This window comes from Aptenodytes forsteri, unplaced genomic scaffold, assembly GCF_000699145.1.
Source record: "Aptenodytes forsteri isolate BGI_AS27 unplaced genomic scaffold, ASM69914v1 Scaffold43, whole genome shotgun sequence".
NCBI lineage: Eukaryota > Metazoa > Chordata > Aves > Sphenisciformes > Spheniscidae > Aptenodytes > Aptenodytes forsteri.
Genome location: NW_008794122.1, coordinates 673,038 through 678,409, shown reverse-complemented (window position 1 = coordinate 678,409; position 5,372 = coordinate 673,038).

Here is a 5,372-nt window from a genome sequence, read left to right as displayed (position 1 = left end):
GTGGGGGGGGGGGGCATTTAATTTGGGTTAATTGGCTTAATTTTGCTTAATTTGGGTACTTACATTGGAAACTTCTTTCTTAATGTTTTTAAAACTGGAAAGCTGGAGCTTGATACTGTGGTCTGCAAGTACCTCTCCACACAGTAGAGTCATGAAAGACATGAACACATTTGAAAAGATTACTCAAAGTACCTTTGACTGTAACTGATGTTAGCTGACTGTCTTCAGAAACACTAAACTTTAAAAATATAAGGAAAATGGATTCTATCTCAAGTTGAATGTCTGGAGAACATTTTTTTCTTTTCTTGGACTCCTAAACTTTGACCAAAATTGTTATTCAGATGAAAAGGTATAATCTGTGGGGGGCTTTTTTAGCCTTTCTAAATTACCTTTTCAAATAATAACTGTTTTCGACAAAACAGTCAAATGAAGATGAACAAAAAAAATCCAAGCAGTGAAAAAAAGGACTAAAATACTGAACAGTAAGAAAGAATAAAACAAATAAGACTACTCTGAATATTAATATCATTATTATAATTTCATTTACAGAGTACAGATATAGTAATAGGAGCCCCAAAAGTATCACAGAGAGGAGGCATCCAAAAAGAGTTGGTGGTGATAATTAGATGTTATCTCAACCAAAACTGCCTTTGTTTTCATCTTTAAGATCACATTAGCACACAGTGTTGAGTAAATTGTGACTGTTCATCACAAATCTCGGAAGCGCATGGAACGTATTTATCAACTCAATCAGGACAGTTTGGCTTCATAAAGGAAACAGAAGCCAGCTATCAACAACATCACAAATCTAGTACACTCCCATGATAAATGGCATGCCAAATTTTGCCCAGACATGAATACAAGAAACTGTTTTATGGACTTTTATACATACATATCTGAGCACAAGCATACTTTAGTAAAGTATGCATCTGAGAAGATAATTGGAGTAAAATAAGCAGTGGTAAGAATGCTATATATGAGAAAGCAGTACAGAAGACCTCTTACTTGTGAAATAGAAGTCATATGATAAAAAAAACTAAAGTCAGCTGTAACCTCAATGGCAATAATTTACCAAATGATTCTTAAAGCTTTTTGGAACAGTGTTTAAAGGGACTTTTCCCTTTAGCATGCATTGCTTTCTTCTCTCATAATAAACAGTACCAACATACACGCACACAAAATGATAAAGATTTCTAAGAAACAGATTCTTGTACAAGGGTCAATTTTTGTCTTAGTTATCAACTTCAAAACTGTCTCTAGCCTCAAAGTGAAAAAAAAAAAAAAATCTCAGAATGGAAAATCTGGACATATATTTCTAATTCAGTTCATCATTCTCAAGATACAGTTGAATCAGTTGTGCCAAATCCCATTCTGTTTCATCTGAGCTACTACATCCTAAATCATTTCAGGAGAAATTGCTGACAATGGTGTAATTATTGTCAGGTGTTCCTGCTATAAACAACAGGAGCAAAGTTTCAATCACCTATTTTTACAATGGAGAATGACTTGCAAACTGACAAAGAGTAGCTTTTGACCTTTAATATTCATAGGCTATAGCATATTGATTTTTTATTGTTTTCCCGTAAATTAATGGCTAAATGTTATAGTCTTAGTTAATGCTAATTGAATAAAAGGTATTCTTTCAGTATTTCTGCAGGCCATGAGCAGACTGACATTTGTCTTAAAGAAAAACAAGATAGATTATCTGTAAAACTTCGACTCAAGTAAAACAAAACAGAATCCTTAGATTAACCATGGTGTCTCCTGAATTCATTGAGTTGCATTTCCTTAAACTTTATGAAATCAAATAATCATGTTCCATTTCCAGAGCAGGCAAAACTCACACTATTTTAAAATCAGGCACAAAAAGTATACTGCTGGATCATTCAAAAAAATCTTTTTATTGTAAATATGTGCCTCAGTGTCAGACAACTTGCTTCATATATAAGCTGACAATGCATAAACTGTTACTGATTGTTCTGTAAATACCAGGGAAAATAGGAAAAGATAAAGGATTTTTAAAAAAGCTATTTGTCCTAAAGACCCAAATGGTTGCAACCTAACCATGAAGAAAACTTAGAAATCAGAAATGTTTATAAATCTTGAAATAAATTAGGTTATTTCCACTAAGAACAGTCAGGGAAAACAATAGTTTTAAGAGTCTGATGACTTTGGTAAATGGTATTATATGTTGGGTGTCAAAAAACAGAACTGGATTTGATGACACAAGAAATATTTTTCCAGTCCCATTTCTTATGTATGTGAACTGAATTGCTTTTTACAACTAGGAATTGTCATAACAAATCCCCCTACTCTTAAGTAAGCAGGAAACCTTTGTTTGAAAGCTCTGGTTTCCTTTTATACTTTGCACCCTCTACAGACATCCTTAAGGACATTATTCTGTGTCAGGAAGGGAGCTAAAAGATACCATCACTCCAGAGATTCTTGTCATTCCAGATCAGGGACTGGAATGAAATGGTACCAGCATTTTTTCTGGCATCATCAGTTTCTGCAGAGTTTATTATTAATTTTTAATTAAGTTTTGAGAACTGAGATATTTCTTATGCTGAATTTCTTATGATATGACTTTTTTATGTAGACAGACTGAAACTATTACTATAAAAATTATGAGAATTGTACTGCTTTTATGTTGGGTGAATCCTAATGCTTCACAATTTAATGATCAGCTTTTCATATTGTAAGACTTGAATTTCACGAGCACTTTTGCATGCTCGGTGGCAAGCCATACATTTGTAAAACTGTCTGAGCTAATTAGTACAATGTATCCACTTATGTGCACAAATGTCTGATAACAGTGTGGTAATGGCCTGCACAAAAGTAGCCTCCCGAAATGTGCATGGATCTCTGATACCATGTAATAAAAATCTGAATGAGTGAATTAAAATAATTTAACTGTTGATTGTTTTGGTGCTTAAGTTATTTCCAGAGTTTGTGATAAATTCTGAACCTTAACACAGAATAATAACATTTTAACTGTTTAGGTATTCCTTTGCCCAAACAACGTAAAGTGCACACGTATCTCATTACATGTCAGTGACAATTGCAAAAAAAAACCTATTACAGAAACATTTTCCCCTTACAGTTCTTGCTTCCTAGATTGACAGATTCCTCCTAACAGAGGAACAGAGAAACTAAAGACAAAGGATTCCTCTATTAAACAACATAAAAGTCAGACTGTGATTCACCATTATTCTGAATGTGATACTAGACTAAGGGCAATAAACAGAAGTTTTACTGAGACCATAATTAATTTAATCATCTGATGCTGACAAACTCATGGCCCAACTCTTTTCCAATTAAATCAATAGGTTATAAGTCAGGAGAGAATTTGGCCTGGAAATGTCAAAACAGAATATCAATGAGATCTGAGTACCTAGTTCTTTTTAAAATTCCAGACTTCTTGGAGAAAAAGCATTGAGAAGCTAGCATACCTGTTCATGGGTAAATCCCATCTTCTATAGTTAAAAGGCAGATGTGGAACAGCATGATAACATTACAGCATGATGAAAACAGAGTATTTCTGAAGCCCTTAGATTAAACACTTCGAAGCAAAAAACAGATCTAACTAAATATGACCCACAAATTATATTTTAAAGGATACGAGAGTAGAGCCTCACCTACACTAAATTAGTTAAGCGTCAATGACTTCAAATAAGCTATGCCAATTTATATCAGATGAAAATCTTATCCATAAACTTCATCTTTTTAGGGAGCTTGTGTCTGTGTTGTAGTGAACAGTAACTGCCAATCACTGCCTTAGGTGGAATATGAAGTGTATTGCACAGTATATCATAGCATGATTTAGGTAGGAGGGGCCTCTGGTTCATCCTGCTGCCCCAAACTGGGACAACTTAAAAGCAGGAGGTTCAAGGTCTTGCCCAGTCAAGTTTCCAGGAATGGAGGTTCCACAGCCTCTCTGGGCAACCTGTTGTACTGTTTGACCACCCTCACAGTGAATTTTTTCTTCCCAATAGCTAATTAGAATTCCTCTTGTTGCAGCTTGTGAGCCTTGTCCCTTTTCTTGTTACTGTCCACCTTTGAGAAAAGCCCAGCTCAACCACCCAATATACAGCTGAAAATAGCATTCACGAAGCCCATCTAGCCAGAAAACTCAATTCTTTCAACCTCACCTTGGGTGTCACATGTTCTAATCATTTTGATGGTCCTTTTCTGGATACACTCCAGTATGTTAAATTGGATGCCTGACAAAAACCCAGACTTTGTTGCAAGGTATCAGATAGGTTGGTCCTTTGCTTCTCCAGCAGTAGGACAATTTAAACGACTTACTTCTTTGATTGTGCCCCCAACTAGGATCTAGTTAACATATGATTTAACTGATCATACTAGTATAGACAGAACAGTAAAGAACTCTGTGATTCAAAATACAGTTCCACCTTTCTTAAATACATACATACATTTTGTATTTTAACATTTATTGAGAAATTATTGGTATTTATTGTTTCCCAATTATGGCACTGTAATGGACTGCAAATTAATGATTTTTTTGTGCAAAACAGAAAATGCTGTTTTGTAGTATACATGACCAACATTTTAAAGAATGCAGCAGCAAAATTATGGGCATTTTACTCCTTTGAACATGAAATTTATATTTCTTAATTCAGTATGTGGGAGGCAGAAATACAACAGATACAACTATAAAGAGTTAAAGTGCTTAAGCTTTTCAGTCAAACCTTTGGAAGATATTAAAATTAACTGAGCCTCATATGCATGGACTAAGGAGATCATTTTTTGTGACGAAACTTTCAGTTCTTGTAATGTTATTATTCTGTACTGTTTTATAAGTTGTTTTAATGACTATGGAAAACTTAAGCAAAATTAAAGTATATATGTGCACACACAGGGATCTTGAGTATCTTTATCTTACACATAAATGTGTAAGATAATGTGTACATCACACATAAAATGCATACAGACCCATACAATATACATATATTGGTCTTTGATGTCTTCCACAGAGCTTTACTATCAGAATGATAACTCTTAACATGCATGAGGCTAACATAAAATCCTGCAAAGACTTGTGAATGTGAAAAAATTTCCCTTCTTAAGCACTGCATTCAGTTCTAAGGGGTTACTAGCAAAGCTTATATATATCTGTGAAGGATCATAGCCTCATTCTATCATGTAATTTTGGATTTAATTACAAATTAGCAAATATTAGTAAATTGCAGAGTATGATTTAGGAGAATTTAATGATGAATACAAATTATATTATGATGGGGAAAAATAATAGGAAACTAATCAATGGTCACAATTACAATCTAGAGGAAAATGCAAATCATAGAATCATAGAATCATTAAGGTTGGAAAAGACCTGTAAGATCATCGAG